Source organism: Cricetulus griseus, chromosome 2 (genome assembly GCF_003668045.3).
Source record: "Cricetulus griseus strain 17A/GY chromosome 2, alternate assembly CriGri-PICRH-1.0, whole genome shotgun sequence".
Taxonomy (NCBI): Eukaryota; Metazoa; Chordata; class Mammalia; order Rodentia; family Cricetidae; genus Cricetulus; species Cricetulus griseus.
In genome coordinates this window covers 100129797-100155067 of record NC_048595.1, presented here as the reverse complement: position 1 = coordinate 100155067, position 25271 = coordinate 100129797, and the positions used below count along the sequence as shown (strand labels likewise).

Sequence of the window (25271 nt, the reverse complement as noted above, 5' to 3'; positions counted from 1 at the left end):
CATTGGGAGAGTTGTTTCCATATGTCTCCCCTAAACCCAATTACTACTCCTGGGTTTGGGTTGTTTTTCTACTCAAAATATCTTTGCTTCTCCTACACAGTCCTATGAATCCTTCAAGAATTTCCAGTAGTAAATGTCTGGAGAAAAAAATGTATCTCTCTTCTAAATTTTCATCACACTTGGACATTAATTTTATTTTTATTTTTTCTTTAGTATTAATTTATTCCAAATTCTAAGTTTCTTAATATAAAGAAATGATGCAACTTGAGCATCTCTCTATTCTCATAAAATTAAGCATAGAAATAGGAACATAACTGCTCAAAGAAACACATCCACAGGGAAGCAAGATGACTCAGAGGGTGAAGAAATTTGCCACCAAGACTATATGATACCTGACATCCATCCTTGGGACCCATATGGTAGAAGAAGAGTACAAACTCCTGCAAGTTGTCCTCTGACCTCCACACATGTGCTATGGCACACACATACACACTCACCAATAAAGAATGGCCTTTTAGGAAAGACTGTGTCTGAATGTTCATGGCTATTCATAAATAGGCCCTAAGGCATGCCAAGTAGAAACTCGCCTGTGAATGTTTGACTACAGTTTCCCCTGGTTCATGAAAAGAAACTTCATTTCAGCTGTATCCAAGACACACATAAACAAATGGGCTCTGAGCCTGCTGTCCCTGTTAAGTGATGTGCACTGTAAAGACTCAAGCACCAGTCGAGATGAGACCGTGTTCCCTTTTCCATAGAGACTGCTGTGAACATCGCCTACTCCTGCAGGATATTCAAGGATGAAATGGATGAGGTGTTCATAGTGGAAGGTGCAGATAGGGAAACTGTTCTGCAAGAACTCAGGTACACATGGGAACACAGCCTCACTCTTCCACTCTCCTTTCCCTAAATGTGGTCCCCTCTGTGGAAGGTACAGAGAAGAAATGAGGGAAGGGAAACAAGCAAAAACACCCAGAATAGTTGGGATAAGTTTATAAAGAAGCATTTGGCCTAAAGGGCTTAGAGCGTGGGTGGAGAAATGCGAATGTGGGGACACTGGCCTCAGAACTGATGGTGAATCTAAAGCTGTCCACTGTTCTGTAGAGGCCTGGACCTTCCCTGCCCACTTTGACCTTGTTTTTTTCTTCCTACATTGTAGGGCTTCAGATGAGACTCTGACCATTTTCTTTTGGTTTCCAGGGCTGCAAGGAGGAAGATGAAACCTGAGTCTCTGCTGGAATCAGATCCCATAAACATTTGTCTTGCCAGGAAACCCAAAAGGCCTTTCAGAGTAATTGATGAGATGCCCAATGGCAACTATGGCTTGGTCATCAATGGATACAGTCTGGTGGGCAACACAGTTACCACTCTGTTCCTTATCCCAAGTCACTCTATCCCTAGTTCTAACCCAACTCAGGGAAATTAAACCCCTTCTCTATTTTATGAGCCACCCTACTCCCCTTCCCTGAAGGATGCCAGGGATACTTTCAAGAAAGTATCCTTTCCTGAAAGACATCTTTCCCCAGGCTACTCTAGACAGGAGTATATTAGAAAGAGAAGCCATGCCGGGCGTTGGTGGTGCACACCTTTAATCCCAGCACTTGGGAGGCAGAGGCAGGTGGAGCTCTGTGAGTTCGAGGCCAGCCTGGTCCCTAGAGCTCCAAAGCTACACAGAGAAACCCTGTCTCTAAAAACCAAAAAAGAAAAAAAAAAAGAAAGAAAAAAAAGAAAGAGAAGCCAAAGGAAAGTCTTCCTTTATTCAAGTTTTTCCTACTAACGTGGCTTGCTACTTGGAGGAAAGGGGCAAACAAGCAGAAAAGACCCTTCAAAAGTCACTTGGTCTAATGGCCCACTGACTGTCTTGATCCAATGAGAGGCTGAGCCAGATGTGAGGCCCCTTCAGGGGTAGAGCACCTTGTAAGGACTGCCCTAGAAAGGTCAGGCGAGGACAAAGGGAAGGTCCTACCCTGAGAGACTTTGGGGTAACACATTGAGTGTGTCTTGGTGCTGCAGGCCTATGCTCTGGAAGGGAACATGGAGCTGGAGCTGCTGCGAACAGCATGCATGTGCAAGGGGGTGATCTGCTGCCGGATGACACCCCTTCAGAAGGCCCAGGTGGTAGAGCTGGTGAAGAGGTACAAGAAGGCAGTGACTCTGGCCATCGGGGATGGGGCCAATGACATCGGCATGATCAAAGGCACGTGACGGGAGGCGGGCAGGAGTCCCCATCCACAGCTATCCCCCTCCTTCCTCCATGGGCAAAACCAGTCAGAACTGGATCGTGTGGTTGATTCTTACTCCCACCTAACTTACCAAGTGTGCATTTAATGTTTGCAGCCCCATTCACACGCCTTTACACGGCCACAGTCATGCACAAATTCAGGGTTATTCACTGATCCAGTGAGCACATGCGCACCCTTACATCACAGTAGGCTGTGCAGCACTGTGCCATCTATCTGAGATGGCATCGGGTCCACAGAAAGATTCTTTTCCTTTTGTGAAAGTCTGTGGGCTAAGGTCGTACTCCTTAGAACCCGCCATGGCTCCCCTGGCTGGAGGGGAGTAGGTGATTTACTGAAATTCATACCAGTAGAAGCAAATAGCTAAAACTCCCTGCTTTTAATTTTAAGTGCATGTCCAGAAATGTGTTAATCTGTGAGGTGTGAGCAAAATCTCACCATACAGGAAACACCACCAGGTAGTGCAGCCTCTACTTCAGTTCTAGAAAGTATTCTTGCTCCAGTCCTTGAGATTTTAGAAACTTCAGTGATCCTAGCTGATCATGGTGGTGCATGCCTTTAATCCCAGCACTATGGAGGCAGAGGCAAGTGAGTCTCTGAGTTGGGGACCAGCCTGATCTACAGAGCACGTTCCAGGACAGCAAAGGCTACACAGAGAAACCCTGTCTCGGGAATAAATAAATAAATAAATAAATAAATAAATAAATAAATAAATAAATATAAATAAATAGAGAAAGGAAGGAAGAGAAATTTCAGTTAACCCTATTGAGCAATAATGTAGGTGTATATGACAAAATCAGTGAATGTAACCAGAATAGTGAATTGTCAGAGTAATCAAAACTTTTAGGAAATGCAGTTACTTATATATTCTATCAAAAACAGTCTTGCTTTATCCAGCAAAAATCACTTTAGGTTCCTGGAGTTTATTTCTCACTAACTATGTATATTGCATACCCCTCTGAACAGTTGGATTTTTGCCCCTTAGATAAATGTGGGTAATTAAATATTGTGTTAGATTGGCATTCGCCCTGTATTCTTAATTCATTTAAGTAGTTTCTGTGGACAACAAAGAATTTAAACCACAATTATCTGAAGAGTAAGAAAGAGTTCAGATGGCTAGCACACAAGCAGAGGACAACCTTCTCGTGATGACTGTACCGAGCAATCTTGAAATGACAGCATCAAAAACAAAGTGCAGAAGAAGGGGTCTCCCAGTGTGTGGGGAAAAGGGCAATCAATCAAAAAGAAAATATTTCACCTTGAAGGTGCCATTTTTAACTGGGCCTAATAGTAGTCCCAAATGTAAAATAAAAGGTTTGTATCTCTACATTCCCTTTACATTTGCCAGGATAAGAACCCAGCAAACAGTCTTCATGTCTTAGAAATTTCTGGGATTTCATTGCAGCTGCCCATATTGGGGTTGGCATCAGCGGCCATGAAGGGATGCAGGCCATGCTCAACAGTGACTATTCCTTCTGCCAGTTCCGCTATCTTCAGCGCCTACTCTTGGTACATGGCCGCTGGTCTTATAATCGCATGTGCAAGTTCCTCAGCTACTTCTTTTACAAAAACTTTGCCTTTACACTGGTGCACTTCTGGTATGCCTTCTACAATGGGTTCTCTGCGCAGGTAAGAGAGTGGGTAGCAATCTCCATTCTGTTAGCCAGGCACATACAGTTTTCCTTCTCTAGAAGCCAGTATATGAAGTGTTCACCCTATATTAATCTTATTTCCCAAACCTACATTGATTGACCTTACATTTCCAGACCATAAGGTTCTGTTACTGACTGCTACCCTCAGAACTCTCCCATGAGCTACACTGATACTAGAGTTTTCAACATATATAATCAAGAAAAATTGGAGGATCTGGAAGTTCTCTTAGCATCCAAAGTCATCTTTTTGTTTTTGTTGTCCATAATATCTTAATAACTCTCCACATGTATTGCTTTTAGTTTTTTTTTAAATTTTATATGTATGAATGTTTTGCCAGCATGCATGTATGTGTATCACATGCATGCCTGATACCCTCAAAGGCCAGAAGAAGGTTTCAGATCCTTGGTAACTAGACTTCTCCACTTTTAAATATTGGTTTTAATTTTGTGATTATAATCTGGAAGAGCCATCTTTATTTTTAAATCATCAGAATCATAAAACTATAATAGTTACATTCTACATGCTTCTGAGGTACTTTAAAATGGTTACATTTGGAGTTTGTATATGAATAATGACAACAGTCCAAATACATCATCCATACAGCTTAGACTAAATACTGAGCAAGCCTCCCAGAGCTTCTTGGACCATGACAGACATGCTGTCATGATATTCTAACTGCCCAGGTCTGCCCCAACATGCACAAAATTGTTCCTCTAATAAATTAATTTCACATCTGAATATGAATTCACAACCTAGAAAGGATGTGTAGATTTTGATGTTATAAGAAGAGCCCTTCATCAAGCCTTTCGGGAATCTCTCAAGGAATCCCAAGAAAAACAATGAGGACTGGTAACCTCAGGAAATGCCTAGGCCAGTCAGCAGACAGGGTAGACTGCTACACCCCAATCGTAGTCAGGCCAATCTGGTCTGTAGGAATGGTCTGACCGCCTGTGGTCATTCAGGAAAGCAGCCCTCACTAGGTTCCAGGACAGAGCACCCAACTGGAGAAGAGTCATTGCATCTTTCCCCCTTGCCCTGTTAATAAATGTTCAGGGCCACAGAAACCACCAAATGCCACCAAGCAGATAAAGAGAAGAACCTCAAGCTTCGATTGTCTAGAAGTTCAGAACTATGGCTAGCTTCCCCTGGAAGCTGATCTGTGTCCTCTCTGTACCCTGAGGGTACAGACAGTGCAGGTTGTAGTAGGGTGGTTTCAAGTCAATCTTGGAAACTCCGAGTGGCGTTGCCTCTGTCTAGAAATGGGAGTTCTAGAGTAAGATCAAAGAAAAGAAAGACTGGCACTCTACATCTGATTTCAATCACGCTAGGGAGAGGATCAGGGGAGGGTGACATTGGACCTGGGAGGCAGAGCTGGGGCTTTATGAAGAAAGCAATCTAAAAATATCTCCTTGATACTCTTCCAGACAGTTTATGATACTTGGTTTATCACCTGCTACAATCTGATCTACACTTCTCTCCCTATCCTCGGCTTGAGTCTATTTGAAAAGGTAAGACCCAGGAGCAGGTCTCTTAGACAGGACTGAAACCCTGGACTCAGTGAGGAAGAAAGCGAGAGTGAGCTCTCCAAAGCCAAGTGTGAAGGAAATAATTTCTAGAACAAGGAAAGGAGCTGATCACCTGGATAGTGCCATTGGTGGGGAGGAATCCTCCATAAGTTAATGAGAGGAGCAGAGCATTCAGCCAAGACTTGGTAAAGCAAAGAACTGAGAAAGGAAAGGCCTATTCAGAGGTAATTAGGGACAAGACAGCCTGCTGCAGGAAGGCCTCAGTGGGAGTCCTAAAAGCCAGGTATGGGGCTGTGGACACAATTCCTTATGACACAGGAAACCAGCCCAGGGCTCAGTGTCTGTTCCTGTTAGAGATTCCCCCTGTAGTAAGAGTCTTGATACCTGACTCTTCTACTCCAACCTTCATTCTGGGCACAGTTAGAGTCTCCAAATAGGAACACAGTAGATGAAGAGCATCTCCCGAAGGACTTGCCAATCCTAATTGATTTTTCTGCCTCTGTCCACTGACTTTTGACACAAGAACATTTAACCAAAGGAACACTTATATCTGGGGACTTATGCCTTAGTTTCTTCCCCTCTCCCAAGCTCCAGCCCTCTCTTCCAGCTGCTCTTAAGCCAAACTGCTCCCTTTGTCACTCCCAAATCCTACCAGCCTCCAAGTGCTTCCTGTCTTCCTGTCTCCAAGCTTCCTTCTACTACAGGTCCTCACCTAGAGAGGGCTGTGGTCACTGCTGTGTTCTCTCGTTCTGTTTCTCAAGGACCCTGTGAGGAAATGCCTGGGTAGCTGGCAGCAGCCTGAGTGAGGCAGGGCATCTCTGCTTTGAGAGATGTCTGACCTTCCCCTTCCCCTGTGATGTTACCAGGATGTAAATGAAACATGGAGTCTTTGTTACCCAGAGCTGTATGAGCCAGGACAGCACAACCTGTATTTCAACAAGAAGGAATTCATGAAGTGTTTAGTGCATGGCATCTACAGTTCCCTGGTGCTATTCTTTGTCCCCATGGGGACCATCTTCAACTCAGAACGCAGTGATGGAAAGGACATCTCCGACTTCCAGTCTTTCTCCCTGCTAGTGCAGTCCACCTTGATCTGGGTGATGACCATGCAGGTGTGGCCCCTTGTAGTAGGAGTAAGGGGCCTGGTGGGGAGCCTGCTTGTCAGGAAAGGGAGGTGAAGAGAGAGGGAGGATGGCCAGGGACCATCTTCCATTACAGGCTTAGAGAATGGAAGAGGCTGACAAGTTATACAGCATTGCACATGAGCTAATGCTTTTCAGATCGCCTTGAGGACAAGCTCCTGGACGCTGATAAGCCATGCCTTCACCTGGGGCAGCCTGGGTCTCTACTTTTGCGTCTTACTCTTCCTGTGTAGTGATGGCTTGTGTCTAATGTTCCCCAGCACCTTCAGCTTCCTAGGTAAGACCCTGATCAGCAGGTGTTTGGCAAGGGGGAGAACTAATAAAATGCTAATTTAATGTTTACATATTTGGTGCTGAGATAGCATATGAATAGAAACAGTCTCTGCCCCAAAGGGGTGCAATACTTTCCTAGGAAAATATTTAACTTTAGAATTTCTATTTTTCTTTTCAAATAACTTAGATTTGATCTTCACAAGTCTCTTGTGAAGTGACAGGCATTGTTGGGCCTTTTTTTTTTTGGTTGGTTGGTTTTATAGTTTTTATTTTATGTGCATAGGTATGTGATTTGTCTGCATGTATGTCTGGAACTTGAGTTACAGACAGTGGTGAGCTGCCATGTGGGTGCTGGGAACTGAACCAGGATCCTCTGGAAGAGCAGGCAGTGCTCTTAACGCTGAGCCGTCTCTGCAGCCTTGGTTTGCTTTTTCAATCAAAAGAAGTCCAAACTCCTTTCTACTGAGGCATGCTGCCTTCCTTTCTCTTACACTGACTTCCCTCTCTCATTGCCATTCAAATGCTATTTATGCATATGTACCTGCTTCCTACCTCTTGTCAGACCACCAACTAACTCATTTTTCTTCTCCAAAGCTTTCTATTCTTTTTTTTAAAAAAAATTATCATATTTATTATGTAATTATTTATTGGGCATGTGAGAGACAGACAGAAATAACAACTTGAAGGAGTTGGTTCTCACCTTCTACTACATGGGTCCCAGGATGGAACTCAGGTCATCAGGCTTGGAGGCATGCTAACCTCTAACTTGTCTTGCTGACCCTGCCTTCTATTCATTTTTGCATGAATGCACTAGGGCACCCTTATAAGCCCACCCTCCCTCCCCTGCTTTGTCCAGTCCTGCCTTTAGAGGGAGACAAAGATATGTGAATTGTATCAGCCACCAAATCAACTTTTTTTCAAGAAGGGGAAATTACTTCTGCGTGGTTGTAAGAAGTGAAAAGTATACAGTGACTTTTTTTTTCTTTTTTTCTTTTTTTTTTTTTTTTTGCTTTTATATTACTTCTCAGGGGACTAGATTGTCTGGCAATGAGTAACTTCCTTCTTGGGCCTGGAGAATGGATCTGTGTCCTGATTTCTCGTACCCCTAACTCTTATCTCCCTCCCAAGCTGTTTCAGCCTCTCCTTTCCTGGTTCACTGCTTGCAGGTGTGGCCACGAACAACCTTAAGCAGCCACAGATGTGGCTCTGTGTTATCCTCAGCACAGTCCTCTGTATGATTCCTGTGATTGGATACAACTTCCTCAAGCCTCTTCTCTGGCCTGTTAATGTGGACAAGGTGAGTGGAAGAGGGGACCTGCACAGATGGATCCCCTCTCCCTCTGCCTTGGCCTCGGTTCTGAAAACCTTGTCCCCCATACTCTGGATATAGGTTCTGAACAGGATTCATTTTTGCTTGAAACATCCGCTGCCACCCCCAGTCCAGACCAAAGTAAAACACCCAGGCCTTCGACGTTCTGCCTATGCGTTCTCCCACAAAAAGGGCTTTGGGGACCTCATCACGTCTGGCAAGACACTGAAGTCCAGTGCCTTCAAACCAAGCAAGAGGTCCTTATAAAAAGTAGAGGCCCTTAGGAAAATCCTCAGTCAGTCAACCATGGCTTTTCCTCCCTTTTATTTATGCAACATAGTAAAAAGGGATTAGGGTCTTGAGAAAACAGCATAAGCCTACCCCCGGGCTTCAGCTCCTTCACTTCTCCAGAAAGCTGTACCCAGGAAAGGCAAGGAAAGAGATAACAGCCCCCAGATATCAGCCAGAGTTACAGCATTTCAAGACAAAGCAAATTCAAGCCTCTCATCGTTCCTTCGGTATCGCAATCCAGACCAGCAATGTGGAAGAGGTGAAGAGGGCGGTAAAGAAGGAAGAAGATGATGGGGCCTAAGAGTGTCAGTTTGGGCCCTGTTTCTCCCGTGCCCAGAGCAACTATAAACCCTCCCAAAACCCCACGTGACATTTCCACCCGGATATCATTTTCAAATTTATCTGGAAGATTCAGGGTGCCAGGGTCAGTGTTTTGCTGGCCCTGAATAGCAAAGGAGGAGGGAGCTGTAAAGACTCGGTCTGAAGAAGCTGAAAGAGTTTCTGGACCAAAGGAAAAGAAGAAGAAAAAGAAGAAAGGAAAGAAGATGGAGGCAGGTCCTGCCGGGATAGGACAGCTGAAAGTTTGCCTTCCCCTCTCTGACCCTTGTGATCTAAGAACTGATGTTTATTCAGGCATTAGAACCAGGAGGGGAGCAATGCAGGGGGTTTTAAAAAAAATAATTTCTTAATGGGATGTAAGCCATTGCTGGTGAGCATTTGTCTTCTATAAATGATTTTGAGACGAAATTATATGTGCTTGAAAAAATGTTTCTAAGAAGTTTGTGAAGAAATAAATGGAAATATAAATTGCTTATTTTGGAGTGAAGAGATTTGTATGGTCTATTGAGGCCCTACTGACAATAATACAATCTGAGCAATATTGTTTGAAGCATTATCAATATAAGCACATCGTATGGATCCCCCATTCCCTGCCCCTCTCCTTTTTTGGCTCCACTCTCCTTTTCAGCTCCCTAAAATCTATGTTGGCCTTGGTCTGACCATACATTTTCACACAAGGCTTTTTTTTTTTTTTTTTTTTTTTTTTTTTTTTTTTTTGGTGGTGGGTGGAGGCAGGGGCTGGAGTTCAAGAGTCCTGGAACTTGCTATATAGACCAGGCTGACCTTGAACTAACAGAGGTCTGCCTGCCTCTGCCTCCTGAGTGCTAGGATTAAAGCTAGGATTAAAGGTGTGCGCCACCACTGCCCCTGACCACACATTTTTTAACTACATAGTTCTATCCTGTTCACATACCTTCACCTGTGTTGGTTTAAGTTTTCTATGTATCATATCCTAACTCATGGCATCCCATACCAACAGAAAGACAATTCTCATCTCTATAGTCCCTGTCTCTTCTTAGATCTTAGTCCAAATGGTAAACTGAATCTGAGACTCTTCACTTAGTTGAACCTCTCAAAAATGTAAACTTGGCATGCCCAACTTATACTGACCACTTCCCCCCAAATACCAGGACGCCATCACCATCACCCCAGTCACCCAAGGCAAGGTGACCAAATTGGAGGTACCCTTTGCTTTTTCTTCTAGTCATATTCAGTCAGCCATTAAGTCACACATAGCTGCTTACCTCCTTTGCAGCCTCCCACTTGCTTGTCCAGATCTCACTGCTCTCACTAACAACATCTACCTCTCTGGCCTCCTGCCTCCTATTTAGCTTTCTTCCAATCCATCCTTTTACAGCACAGAGGAGAGTTCTGTACAGCCTATGGCAATTTCCCTGCTTTCCAGTTCTGGTGACCACTTTATGTTGCACAGAATTCCATTCTTGACATGCCAAACTATTTCATTTCCATTATCTTCAGAAGACACTGTGCCTTGGCTGTTTCTGTTCTCTCCATTTAGAATATGATTCCTGTCTTAGTTACTTTTCTCTTGCTGTGAAGAGGCACTATATCCAAGGCAACTTATAGAAGAAAAAGTTTACTGGGCCTTAGAGTTTCCGAGGTTGAGTCTATAAACATCATGGGGGACATGGCGGTAGGCAGGCAGGCATGGCGTTGACGCAGTAGCTGAGAGCTCACAAATCGTGATCCAAAAACCGTGAGGCAGAGGGAGAGAGAAAGAGAGTGTTAACTGGGAATAGCATGGGCTTTTGAAACCTTAAAGCCCACCCCAGTGACACATCCTCTAACAAGGCCACACCTCCTAAGCCTTCCCAAGCTGTTATGACAACAAGCATTCAAATATATGAGCCTATGAGGGCCACTCTCACTCAAGCCACCACAACCACATGTTTCCTTTGTCTAGCTAATGTTTATCTGCTCTTTTTGGGTTACTTGCTTTACCTTTACTGACAGCACAATCTCCTTGTTCTTTGGGGGTGCCACTTCCCCATAATTTGAACATTTGATCACCTATAGGCCCATTTTAATGGTGGCTTGCTTCTCTGACTTCTCATCCAGGTCATGAAGGAACTCCCTGGGAGAAAGAACTGTATATTGTTTGGGGGTGCTGTTTTATTTTGTGTTTAATCCTCACCATCCCACATTAAGCATCATATTTGGGAATGTGTGTGCAAAACAAGTTTGCAACTCATCATTGCCCTACCTACTTTGAGAAAAGGGACAGAACTTTAGATGTCAGAGAGATCTTTGGGGGAAACTGTTAGTGGACTTTGAGTTACAGCCTCAGTTCAATCCAAGTTGAGAAGGATGTGAGGAAATATTTGGGCAGACTGTTGATGTGACTGGTAGATACGTTTAGGGAACACAAAATATTGGTACCCTGTGTATCACTAGAAAGTCTTTTTAAAAGCAAGAAAAGATTAGCTATCTGTCCAGTGCCAGAGCAAGAAATGGTGACTGTTCTGTGCTCCCATGGATTTCCAGGACAAAGTATTACCCAAACACCTTATAGGCCACATACAAAGGACTCACAGTGGCCTTAGCTTATCAGGTAACAATTACCTGAATTGTAGTACCTCAGTAGAAGGAAGGTGGTGTGTGCTGCCAAATGTCTGGGGATTCAGAATTAGATAACAAAGAAGGGAGAGTGTGGGGTAAATTGTCTTCATCTGCCAGATGTGGTGGCATACACCTCTAATCCCAGCACTCGGGAGGCAGAGGCAGATGGGTCTCTGTGAGTTCAAGGCCAGCCTGGTCTGCATAGAGAGTTCCAGGACAGCCAGAGCTACATCATGAGATTTGTGAAAAAAAGAAAGGATCCCTTGAGGAAAAGCTAGCTGTAGGTATTTCTGAGGTCTAGAATTAGTTTGTGACAGCATACACCAGGTAAGAATTTTCTGCACCTTTTCTCTGTCTCTACTGTCCTACTCAAGCTCTGGAGAGATGAGGGCTAGAAAATTAGGAGGAGAGGTACATGGGCCAACAGAAGCATCTGTTGAGCTCTACTGTTTCCCCACTGAGCATGACCACCTGCAACCAAGTAAAGCTAGGAGACAAGAAAAAACATGCCTTGTGAAGTTTCACATTTTAAAAATTAATTCAAGGGGCTGGCTCAGTGGTAAGAGCACTTGCTGCCCTTGCAAAAGACCTGGGTTTGAGTCCCAGTACCCACTTAGTGCGCAGACATACATACAAACAAGCATAAAAAACAATAAAATAAATAAATATAAAATTATAAAAAATTAATCTGGGCTGTTGTACACCCATAATATCAAGCCTTGAGAGGCAAAGGCAAGAAAATCAGAAAGGCCATCCTTAACTATATAATGAGTTCAAGATCAACCTGAGGTATGTGAAACCCTGTCTCAAAAAAACAACCAAACAGAAGATCCCAATTTCATTAGTAATTCTTAATTACTAAAATTGAAGCTAAAGTGATACACATCAGTTGCTACCTAAAAATAACAAGAAATTTTGTGGAACTCAGAGTCAAAGAGATAGTCAGAGGTAAGCATGTTTTAATTTGTTTTAGATGGAGTCTACCAGCATAGCCCAGGCTGGCCTGGAACTTGTGATCCTCCTGCCTCAGTTTCTCATGTCCTAGAATTATAGGTATATAGCATTATATTTAGCCACTAGATGGTTTTATCCCTCACTCCACAATTCCATTCTTTACAGGCTCTAGTAAAATAGACACTCTTAGAGTTTGCTAATTAGATCTATAAATTTGCTCCATTTGAGCCACTATCTTAGCTGCATCTGTCTCAAAGTACAATTTGAATATAGAATGTTCCAGGGCTTTCTGGAAATTTCACTCTCTATCCCATCATATTCATTCACATATACAGTAAACAGTTATTGGGCATCATGAATTGGGTGCTGGTCTAGATTCTGCAGATACAGTGAAGGGGGAAAAAACCAAAGATTTCTGAAGCATGGAGCACGTACCCTAGTGGCAGTAACCATGACAACATCACCCAATGTCCATTTTCTGCTGATGATAATATAATACCATGAACTAGGGTATGTTTACAGTTGTGTTAAGAGAAGCTTGGTTTGAAATAAACACAGAAACACACACGGACAAATAATTTTTCAAATCTGTGGGCAGGAACAGGAATGGTGGTGCAGGCTTTGAATTCTAGCACTCAGACAGATTGCTGTGAGTTCAAGGCTGGCTGACATAGCAAGTTCCAGGGCACCCAGGTCTACACGGTGAGGCTCTGTCTTAAAAAAAAAAAAAATCTATAGACAGGTTTTTTGGCGCAGAATAAATAGCTAGTGTAATGACCTAACCTAAGAGTAAACTTTGTGAGCAAAAGAAGTCTGCTATCTAAAAACACAGCAAAGGGATGGATAGTTAGATATGGTTGGGACAGTGGACAGTTTTAAATTCCATTTGAAAAGAGTTTGCTCGGGCTTCTTTTATAAAGAATAGGGCTAAGGGATAGAGAGATGGCTCAGCCATTACAGGCTAGGCCTACAGCCAAGAATATAAGAGAATAGTGGTACAAAGAAGAGAATAATGGTACAAAGGTGACATCAGGAGGACTATGAGGCAAGTTTATTTCCCTATGTATGGTACAATGGTAGTGAGGACTAAGGCCATAGCAGTCGGGGGGGGGTGTCAATGAATAAATAGAGAGTATATTTCATTCTCCTTTATTTTATGTATATGAGTGTTTTACCTGCTTGTCTGTACATCATGTGCATACCTAGTACCCATAGAAGTAGAAGGCATCGGATCCCTGGGGGAAAGAACTGGAGTTACAGACATGTGAGCTGCCATTACAGACATGTGGGTGCTGGGAACCAAACCCAGGTCCTCTGGAAGAATAGTCAGTGACTAAGAGCTGAGCCACCTCTCCAGCTCCCATAAACAGAGGGGAGATGTTCTAAAGAGGGATCCAAGGACCTCTGAGGATTGGCTATGGAAAATATAGGCAACAATGTATCTATATCACTGATTTGCTCATCACCTGCCTCTCTAGTAAACAAGAATATTGAATCCTTTGCTTACTAGCCTTCCCACACAGTTCCGGCCAAGGAGTGGACCTACGTGGCAGTAGTTGTACCAGCTGATTCCACTACCCATAGCCATACCTGGCCACTCACTGTGGTTTTTGTCTCTGAGAAACTGAGTCAGTGATATAACAGGAGGGAAAAAAGGTCATGTAATGGGCTACAGCAATGGCTGTTCTTCAGAGGATCCCAGTTTGATTTTCATTTGAGGTGTACAACCTGCAGAACTTACTGATTAAGTAGGGAGTAGGTTAAGGGAAAATAATTAGGATCACTCCTAGCATCCTAAGTGCTATATATTCCCCTGTCTTAGTTAGGGTTTCTATTGCCACTGCAAAACCCCATGACCAAGAAGCACTTTGTGGAGGAAAGGGTTTATTCAGCTTATACTTCAGCATTGCTGTTACCACTGAAGGAAGTCAGGACAGGAACTCAAACAGGGCAGGAACCTGGAGGCAGGAGCTGATACAGAGGCCATGGAGGGTGCTGCTTACTGGCTTGCTCCTCATGGCTTGCTCAGGCTGCTTTCTATAGAACCCAAGACTGTCAGCACAGGGATGGCACCACCCCCCAAGGCTGGGTCCTCCCCCATTGACCAGTAATCGAGAAAATGCCTTATAACTGGATCTCATGGAGGCATTTCCTCAACAGAGGCTCCTTCCTCTGAGAGACTTTAGTTTGTGTCAAGTTGACACATAAGAACAGCCCCAAACCACTTTGTAAGTATCTTAAAATATTTGAGGCTGGAACTGCAGGGCTTGGGAAGTGTTCCTTACTTATTGGTTTATGTCAGTAGCAAATAAGGTCGTGAAGGAAAAGGTACAGAGTGAGCTGGTCCTGTGACTGACTGTTCCAGGTTTCTGGGAGGCTGTTAACAGTGTGGACCTAGCCCATGTAAACTGAAGCTGCCTGTGTGTTCTGACTATCCACCCCTGAGGACAGCATTCTCTGTCTACCTCAGACGATGTCTTATGAAACCCAACTCAGAAAGCCCCTCTTTCTACTGGACTGAAACAGTGCTTGTCTGTTTTTGAGTATCTGCTTTATTCTTTATGCAGAAGACTATGTATTTTGTGTTTTTCTTCTGACACGTGCTGGTCACTTTAAAATGGAGGACTCAGTTTCTGAAACGACATGACCTCTTATTTTTTTTTATTATTTTTAAATTTTATGTGTGTGGGTGTTTTGTCTGCATGTATGTCTATGCACCACGTGCATGAAGAAAGACCTGGGTTCAATTCCTAGCATCCACATTGTGGCTCACAATCACCTATAACTCCACTTCCAATGGATCTCTAATCTAATGCCCTTTGCTGGCTTCTGCGGGCACTAGGTGCCTTCTCGTGGCTCCCCCTGCTGGAAGACAACCAACTCTCTCCAATTCACCCTCATGCAAACTTGACTTCCAAAATTCTTACTTGATCTTGCCTGCCTCTACATAAAGTACTTTAATGGGGCAGCATATGGTAATTTTTTTTACTTTATGTCCATTGGTGTTTTGCCTGAATGTATGTCTATGTGAGGGTGTCAGATCTTGGATTTACAGACAATTGTGAGTTACTATGTGGGTGCTGGGAATTGAACCCAGGTCCTTAGGAAGAACAGCCAGTGCTGTTAACCGCCGGGCCATCTCTCCAGCCCGTTGGTGTACATTTTTAATAACAGCACTGGAAAGGCAGAGGCAGCAGATCTCTGAGTTTGGGCCAGCCTGCTGTACAAAGTAAGTTCTAGGCCAGCCAGAGCTACATAGTGATACCCTGCTTTAAAAAAATAAAAAAAAAAGACTTTTATTGTCTCTCCATCATTTACAGGTGAGCCCTGAGTCATTATAAAGTCTCCATCATTCAAGCCTGCCCAACTATCTCTTCCCCGGCTCCACCTCTTCTCACCCCTCAGTGCTATCAGTTGTTCGGCCCCTTTGTCTTTCCACACATGCTGATTCCCTCTACAACAGTTTTTGTGCTTGCTTGCTTGCTTGCTTTTGCTTTGCTTTTTGAGACTATGTCTGTAGCTTTGTCTGTCCTGGAACCCACTATATAGACCAGGCTTGCCTAGAACTCACAGAGATCAGCCTGCCCCTATGAAATTAAACGCATGTGGCACCAAGCCCGACAAACTTTTACCTCTCATTCTTTAAAGCTCAGTCCCCAGGCTTTCTGTGACTGTGTGGCTAGGATACATTAGCACTCTGAGCACACTGTGACTTATCTGCTTCCTTGGCTGGCCCACCAAGCTGCGCTTCCTAAAGGGCAGGGTCTCAGACTCTCATCATTTCTAGAATGGCTGCTGCCTACTGGGCTTCCCGAGCAGCAGGGAAGCACCGGCGTCCTTCGCCAGCCCAGCCCGAGCTGCCCTCGAGGCAGGAGGAGTAAGCGTCCCAGGTTTCACCCCTGGCTGTGCTGTGCATGGGCTACTTTGAAAATCCCAAAGCCCGAGTGCGAGATCCCCTCCCCCGCCCACACCACACCCCGGGGGCCGAATCCACTGATCTCGAGGGAGGCCAGACTTTCGCATTTTGTCCTTGTTCGTTCTGTCTGTCTGTCTGTCTGTCTGTCTGTGTTTTGTTTTGTTTGTTTTACATTTCTTCACGATGCTCTCCTGGAATGCACAGCGAGGCTCGCGGGTGAGGCCGATGCTGGAGGCGGGCCGCACGCACCCGCCCGCGAGGCCCCGCAGTCTGCGCACCCGGCTCCTCCAGCTCGAGCGCAGGGCGGCGCCGCCCCGCGGCCGCCGGCTCCGGGCGAGGCTGTGCGCGTGACTGGCGTCGGGCGCAGCGCGCCGCCGCCGGGGAGGTGGGCGCGCTCACGGGCTTGGCGGGCCGAACCAACGCGCTCCGCGGAGGGGCCGCACGAGGGCTGCCCAGAGCGGACCATCCGCACCACGCCTGCAGGGGGCGCCGGGCGTTACCAACGCCGAGCCGAGGGGAGCGGACCGGAGCGCCGGCGTGGGCTGCCCCGCGACCCCGGGAGGCGCCGGGAGGCGCGAGACGACGCCACCCGCGCGGAAGGACACGGCTGAGGTGAGCAGCGAGGTAGGCGCGCCTCTCCCCGGGCTAGCGGGACCCTGGACTCCCACTGTCTCTACATTGCGAGGGGTCCCTCGGGAAGGAGCCTCGGCCTGCCCACCCACCCTGCCCCACAGCCAGGCGCTCGGCCTGCCCGTCCCGCCCCGCCCCGCCCTTGCGCCTCCCGTCTGCACCCTCTGGTCCCCGGCTCTGCTGCAGACCCTGCTGTTCGGAGGTCCAAGGAACCCTCAGAAACCCAGCACCAGCCAGCCCCCTTTGAGCACCACCCCAAGCTCATCCCCAACTGTCTCCTCAAACTGTCCCCCTTCCCCGAGACGCCCGGACTGGCTCGTGCCAGCCATCGCTGAACCCACCACATCTGTGTCCTCCCGGTGGGAGCACAGCTGCCTGCCTGTCTTCTCTGGCAGTGACCGCAGCGGGTCCTCTGCGCCCTTCGTCCCTCCGGCTCCTGATTCCCCAAATTGGTCCTTGCCCAGAGCCAGCTTCAGTCCTCTCTCATTCTCACCCCATTTTACCTGGGGGAAACCTTTAGTTCGCTGCTGCCCCGTTACTGCACTCACCTGCCGTGAAGGACAAAGTGATCCAGTTGTCATAGATTAGCTGTGGATCGCCAGGGTGGCCCTTCGGACACTGAGAGGGCCATTCACTGCTTATCTTTGTTTCCCCAGTCCCCAGCACAGTGCCTGGCACATAGTAGCACGAATTAAATACACTATGGTCAGATAAATGGATAAATGAGACCAATGCAGGGACTATGGGGCAGGAAAGGTGTGTCCGGTTACATAAAGAAGAAAGGGGTATCATTTAGGGGATTAGTTCAGTCTTTCAGTCTAGGAATATACAGAATGTATCACCTTTCCATTCCTTCCTCCAGATTCGTTTGCATTAGGTCTGTGTACCTGCTGTCTATGTTATTTTTGTTTTTGTTTTTAAGGCGGTCTTGGGACTGCAGAGAATCTTATTGGTTAGTTCCTTAGAGGCTACACAGATAATCTTGAAAGAGCTTTGCCAGGGTTACAGTTTCTCTTCCTTGGAGACTAGCTTGCTCCCCCTGGGAAGAACTCTAGAGCCAGTCCCAGCCCTTAAATCTGACTCTGTAGCAGGTGAACTGGTGCTTCAGGCGGGTTGAAAAAGTGAAGGACCTTGGTTAGGTTCAGGGTTCAGGGACTTATTTTTGGCCCAGGCTTTAAGGAAACTAGGCGGTGTTGCTGGATGATGAAACAGCGCTGGAAAACAGTAGCCGTTTATAAGCTAGGAAGAAGGGCCTGATAGCATTATTCAACACGAGCTCAAAGTAATTAGAAAATAAAAATAGTGGCTGAGGGCATTGGTGGCTCCCGCCTTTAATCTCAGCACTTGGGAGGCAGAGGCAGGCGGATCTCTGTGAGTTCAAGACCAGCCTGCTCTACAAGAGCTAGTTCCAGGACAGCTTCCAAAGCCACAGAGAAAGCCTGTCTCGGAAACCCCCCCCCAAAAAAAAAAAAAAATAGTGGCTGAGGGTGCTGGGGATGTAACTTGCCAGCAGAGAGCTTGCCTGGCATCAAGTCAATGGCTTCAATCCCCAGAAATAAACAAATCATAAATAAATAAATAAATAGCTAGCATAGGAGTTCCTTCAAGGGCTCTGTAGACCATAAGCAGTAAGTGGCTTCTTCCCATGAAGCCACCTAACCACCATCCCTAGCAGCTCGTCCTGCTGCCTGGCCTTGGGGGTTTATACGTTCTTTCTGCTTTCTGTTGTTTTTTTATACTGAAGTCAAAGGACACTTCTTGTTTTGGGTTTCTTTAGACAAGGTCTTACTTTGTAGCCGTGACAGGCCTTGAACTCAAAGACATCTGCCTCCTGAGGGGTGGAATTAAAGGTGCAGGCCACCACAAGCAGCTTGATCATCACTTTCAGAAGGCAAGCCTGCCTCAGCCATATGCAAAGGGTGTTTTTTCATGTGCTAAGTGTCTAGCTTTGATTCCTCCTCCTCCTCCTACAAGCCTTTGTAAAGTAAAACTTTAGACATAGAAGCCCACCATGGGGAGGGGCTCCTGAGCCAAACTAAGCAATATGATTTTTTTCACTTTTCTTTTTCATAATCAGTTTTTTATGAATTTAGAATTTTCTGCTTTTTTCTGGCATAGGCTCCTTACAGACCTCAGTAACCCTAAGTCAGAACACCCTGGATTATTGATTTTTTTTCCTTAATCCCAAAACTTCAGAGCATTATCAGATAAGTTAGCTGCCCAGTTAAATTTGAATTTCTGATAAACAGCAGAGCCCTATAATTTTACTTGCTAAATCTGGCAACCATAGTTCATGGGGAGGCTTATGTGTTCTGTTTTCCTCTCAGGGCTTGCTTGCAAATTTAGGACAATAACTCACCCTTTTCTTCCTGTCTTCCTGTTACTCATACACAATGACTGTGCATTTGCTAAAAGTCACTTGACCAAAGAGGTCACAAGCAGTCCATGATCGTGTAAGGCCAGGTTCTGTGAAGCACTCTGACAGATGGGAGTTTAGGTTACCCTGAAGGTACCCACTCCAACAGTGATTTGTAATATTGTTCTTTCTGTCCAGAGAGTCTTGTTTTGCATGGGAGCACCTTTTGGGTGGACAGGAGTCAACACTGTGCTATGACTACCGGCCACGGGTGCTGGGGTAGAATGGTGGGTGTGGGATTCTTACACTGGCAACTAAGCTAACGTTAACTGACAGCACATTCTGCCTTGTACCAAGTTTACTCTCCTTTTCCCTGTGATAAAACTTGATGTTCATATTGTACAACCGTCTCCATCCATTTTAGAACTTTCATCTTTTAAATGTATGCATTTGTTTATTTTTGTTTATGGGTGTTTCACCTGCACATATGTCTGTGCACCGTTTGTATGCAGGGGGCCCTTGGAGGCCAGCAGAAGGTGTCTAACCCCACTGGGACTGGAATTGCAGAGGGTGGTGAGCCAGCATGTGGGTGCTGAGAGTCAAGCCCAGGTGGTCTGGAAGAGCACCCAGTGCTCTTATCACCAAGTCATCTCCCTAACTCCTTTCATCTTCCAAATGGAGACTGTGCCAGTAAGACTGCTTCCCCCACCTCCATACCCTGGAGTCAGCATCTCGCTTCTACCTCTCAATTTGGCTGCTGTAAATGCCATATAAGTAGATTCATGATAGTTTGAAATAGTTTCTTTTACCTAACATAATGTTTTCAAGTTTTATCCATGTTATACCTTATCTTAAAGTCTCCCTCATATTTAAAGCTAAATATACTTATGTGTGTGTGCTTGTGTGTGCTTGTGTGCGTGCGAGCACACATGCACGGGAGAACATGTAAATGCCATATTCCATTTGTCTTGTCTGTTGATGGACACTTGAGTTGCTTTCGCCTTTTAGCTGTTCCGAATAATGCTGGAATGAATTTGTGTGGATGGACATTTTGTCCCAACTAGTTCCACAGCTAGTTGGGACAACTAGTTTCACTGTCCCAAATAAACACCTAGAGGCTTATATTAATTAAAAACTGTTTGGTGAGTCGGGCTTCTTATTGGCTAGCTCTCTCTCTCTCTTGATTATTAACCCACTTCTATTAATCTGTGTATCTCCACTTGGTCTTGGCTTACCAGAGAATGCCCAGACCTCTCCCTTGTGACTTCCTCTCTGCATTCCTCCCAGAATTCTCCTATTTTGGTAGCCCTGCCTATACTTCCTGCCTGTCCATTGGCTAAAACAACCAATAAGAGAATCATATTCACAGCACACAGAAGGACCTCCCCCATCAAATATGAGTGTGTGATATGTTTGAATTTCTTCTTTCAATTTTTGTGATTTATATCAAGAAATGAGTTTCTGGGTTATATGATAGTTTTATGAGGTTTTTTGTGTTTTTTTTTTTAAATAAGAACCAACATAGTTTCTCATAAATACTGTGCCATTTCTCACTCCCACCAGTGCACAAGGAGTCTTTCTTTCCATATCTTTGCCAAAACGTGATTCTATAGGGTTTTTTTTGTTTTTTTTCTTTTTTTATTAAATTATTAATATTTTCACATGTACTTTCCCTCTCCCTCTCCCTCCCCCCACCCCATTCCTTCTCCCCCACCTCCAACCTACCCCGATTCTATAGGTTTTAAGTGACAGTCCTCATAAGTATAAAGTAATGTCACTATAGGTTTATGTTTGTTTCGCTATTCTGTTTTACAATGCCAGGGATCAAATCCACAGCCTCACACAAGCTAGTGAAATGTTCTACCATTGCTACAGCACAAGCCCTTTTTTTTCAAAATTAAGACAGGGTCTAAGTTATTGGGAGTGGCCTTGAATTTAGCATGTTCAAGCAGGCCTTGAACTAGTGATCTTTTTGCCTCAACTTCTCAGGTAGCTGGCGTTTTTTTGTTTGTTTGTTTGTTTTTTTGGTGTTTTGGTTTTTCGAGACAGGGTTTCTCTGTGGCTTTGGAAGCTGTCCTGGAACTAGCTCTTGTAGACCAGGCTGGCCTTGAACTCACGGAGATCAGCCTGCCTCTGCTTTCCAAGTGCTGGGATCAAAGGTGTTCGAAACCACAGCCCAGCTTGTGTTTTATTATAACATTTTCATATATCTACCACTGTAAGTTGTTCATATTCTTTCCTTTCTCTCAGGCCACTCTTGCTCCTTGTGGGTTTGATTTGCACTCTGCTAACAATGAGATGTTGACGTCTTTTTTTTTTTTTTAAGATTTTATTTATTTAGTATACAGTCTTCTGCCCGAATGCCAGCAGAGGGTACCAGATCTCATTCAAGGTGGTTGTCAGCCACCATGTGGTTGCTGGGAATTGAACTCAGGACCTCTGGAAGAACAGTCAGTGCTCTTAACCGCTGAGCCATTTCTCCAGCCCCCATGGATGTCTTTTTGTATGTTTATTAGCCACGCATAACTCTTCTTTGGAGAAATGTCTACTCAAGTGCTAGCCCCGTTTGTACTGGGTTGTTTTCTGTGGCTGAGTTATATAAGTTGTTTACATATTTAAGCATTAACCTGCTGTCAGATAAGTGCTTTGTGAATATTTTCTCCCATTCCATGAATTGGCTTTTCTTTCTTGATAGTTTCTTCTTTTGTTTGTTTTAGATAGGTTCTCACTATTTAGCCCAGGCTGACTTTAAACTCTGTGCCAGTCTTTTATTTCTTTAAATTTATTCCTAAGTATTTTTTTCTTTTTGATGTTACTATTTGGAATCATTTTCTTAATTTCCATTTTGGTTTATTCATGGTTACTGGGTAGAAACACAACTGATTTTTATGTGTTGATTTTTGTGTCCTGCAATCTTACAAAATTTGTCCTAACTGCTTTTTGTGGAATTTTTAGGGTTTCCTGGGTGTGGGACCATTTCCTATGAGATAAGATAATTTTACTTATTCTTCTTCAATTTGGATGTCATCTACTTATTTATTTGTTGGCCTCACTTCTCAGGCGAGGCCCCCTGGTATCTGTTGAATAGAGCTGGCAAAGTAAGCTGTATTTTCTCCTAACACACAATCCTTATGGATTTGATGAATTGGTTACTGAATCCTCAGCTGACACCTGGAAAAAAGCTGGTCCATTAATCAACAATAGAAAATTGTGGGGCTGGAGAAGTGGCCTAGCAGTTAAGAATGCTTGTTGCCCTTGCAGAGGACTAGAGTTTAATTCCCAGCACCTGCCAGACAGCTCACAACTGTCTGTAAGTCCAGCTCCAGGAGATCCAATGCCCTTTTTTGGCCTCAGTGAACACCTGCACATATATATTCATATATATACACAGACACACTTACAGACATGTAAAAAGATTAATCTTTAAAAAACAGAACTGTCAAGGAAAGGTTACATTTTAGCCTATGTACTCTAAAATAAAAAGAGTATAATACATTTTAGAAGTATTTATACCAAAGCAGCTAAGCCTTTTTGTGTGTGTGTATGTGTATATATATTTATATATATATATATATATATATATATATATTATTATATATATATATATAATAAAAATTATGTATTTATTTTTATGTGTATGAATGTCTTTCCTACATATACATATGTGTACCACATGTATGCCTGGAACAGGCCACGGGCGGGGCGGGGGTTGGGGGGTGCGCCGGGAAGGAGGGCATAGGTGTCCTCCCTGGCATTATCATTACAAACAGTTATAAGTTGCCAAGTGCTCTTAACCAATGAGCCATCTCCTCCATAATCCCTGCTGGGCTTTTTTTTTTTTTCCTAAGTAAATTTGATACTTAAACAAGAAAACCTCTGTTGCTTGGAATTCTTGGTTTAATAAAAAGTCTGTCATCTTCTCCAGGAACATAATATAGTAAAGCCTGTGTGTTTCAGTTTCTTACATAAGGCCCTGTGGACAAGAAACACAGGTTGATAACTGGTCTTCAGTTGTGTATTTGGCTCCCTCGCATAGCTCCAAACTCACCGCCACGGAGATGGTCCTGGTCGGACTCGGTGGGTCAGAAAACAAAATAAATTGACATGAACGTGAGAAAGGTCCGTGGGGAAGGTGGGGCAGGAGGCTGTAGACAGGGCAGTAGGGCGATGAGAGAAGGTAGGGGTGGGGGAGAACGATCAATGTACATTGCACAAACGTGTGAGATTCTCAGTGAAGTAAGACCATCTAGCTTCCTGCTAGAATGTATTAGCTCAGGCTCCAAAGGCTAAACTTATTTGCCATATAACTAAATCAAAAAACCCATATTTAATTTGTTTGTATGTTTTTATACTTTCTCGGCACTTCCTTTCATTTCCTGTATAGTTCTTTTTAAAAAGAAAATTCAGTTTCACATTTCAAGTACTTAAGCAAAAAACATGTCAAAATCATGAGCGTCCTTCCTATGCATCTGTCTTGAGTGCTGGCGTCACAGGCATGTGCCACAGCACCCGAGACCCTTCACCCACCTTTCTCATTCTATTTCCTATCCCCTGGTTGTTTCTAGCCGATCACCAGTGGACTCCAGGTCATATGCCTCCATGCCGGACAATAATTACTATTTTCAGGTCTCTTCACTGTTTCACTAGCCATGTCCACATTTCTAAATAATACACTTATTCCATTATTTCTTTTATTTACTCATTATGTAGCCCAGGTCACAGCTGTCTTTCTGCTTCCACCTTCCAGGATCTGAGATTACAGGCTCAGACCACCATGCCTGGTTTATAGCGTCAGTATGGCGCATGCTTTCGTGCATGAGTATGTGTTGTTGTTTTGGTTTCAAGACAGGGTCTCACTATGTAGCCCTGGCTGCCCTAGAATTTACTGTGTAGTCCAGGCTGGCCTTGGACACAAAGAGATAAACACCATCACCATCACCACCACCACCACCACCCACCACCCCACCCACCCACCCCCCACCCACCCCCCGTGTGTGTGTGTGTGTGTGTGTGTGTGTGTGTGTGTGTGTGTGTTTCTGAGCAGAGCCAGTAGCCCAGACTGACTTAGAACTCACTTTATACTGTGTATCTGTTCTGCAGCTCCTAACCCCCTCCTGCCACTGTGGCCCAAGTGCTGGTGCTGTAATCCTGTGCCACCAAACCCAGTTATTTTTTCTTGATTTTAAATAACTTGTAACTTCCTAGCATAGAAAGCAAAAACTTAGCATTCAGTCTTCTTCGAAGGTTGGTAGTGGCTCATGCCTTTAATCCCAGCACTTGGGACGCAGAGGCAGGCTCAGGCAGATATGATCTAGAAAGCAAGTTCCAGGACATCCAGGGCTACAGAAAGAGACCTTGTCTCAAAAAAACCCAATAATAATAATAACAATAACAATAATAACCTATTTTCTTCACAAGTTCCAATTAAGTTAATTAATATCTTGCATTTACTGTGAGAGTTGACCTGTGAACACTTATTGCTGTGTACCTTGTGTAACTTTTAGTACTGATTGCCTTTTGACTTGCTTAATTTTCTGTATTCTGTTCCTGATTCTCCCCTAAATTCTTTGGCAGAACTGTGAAAATACCTTGCAGTGTTATTTTCTAAAGGGCCAAACATGCTTCTTCCTCCTCTGCCTTGACTCTTGCTGCTCAGCCTTCATCTGTTGAAGGTCCTTCCAGGCCTCAGCTTAAACACCTCTGCCTCAGAGCAGAATTCCCTCCTGCTCATTTCTGACCAGGTCCTTTATTATTCCTTTATCACAGTTTATAGTTGTATGTGTGTGATTTCATCTGCCTTCCTCTACAACATTGTAAACTGTTATCTTTTTGCAAAAATTGTTGAGGATTGAGGGAGTCCCAAATTTGAGCATTGGTTGTAGGAATTTAGAAGACAGGATAGACAGGTAAAAAAGTCTTTTTTTTTTCTTTGACAGGTAGTCCTGGCTAACCCAGAATTTGAGACAAGCTGGCCTCAAACTCACCGAGCTCCACCTGCCTCTGCCTTGTGAGTGTTGGGAGTAAAAACATGTACCACCACTCCCTGCAAGAGCTTTCTGAAG

The 25271-nt window shown here is 44.5% G+C and overlaps 1 protein-coding gene across 2 annotated transcripts in view; it reads left to right on the top strand.

Annotated features, from left to right (window-relative positions):
- Nucleotides 1-16701: 16701 nt before the first annotated feature.
- The window catches only part of Rusc2 (RUN and SH3 domain containing 2), a 43015-nt gene continuing 34445 nt past the window's right edge, over nucleotides 16702-25271 (top strand). Inside the window, exon 1 of one of the 2 annotated variants that reach the window (XM_027403246.2) lies at nucleotides 16702-16835. The gene's annotated coding sequence lies outside the window, so the exon portion shown is untranslated. Of the gene's footprint in view, nucleotides 16848-25271 lie in introns of both variants that reach the window. The other variant, XM_027403247.2, reaches the window with a different exon arrangement.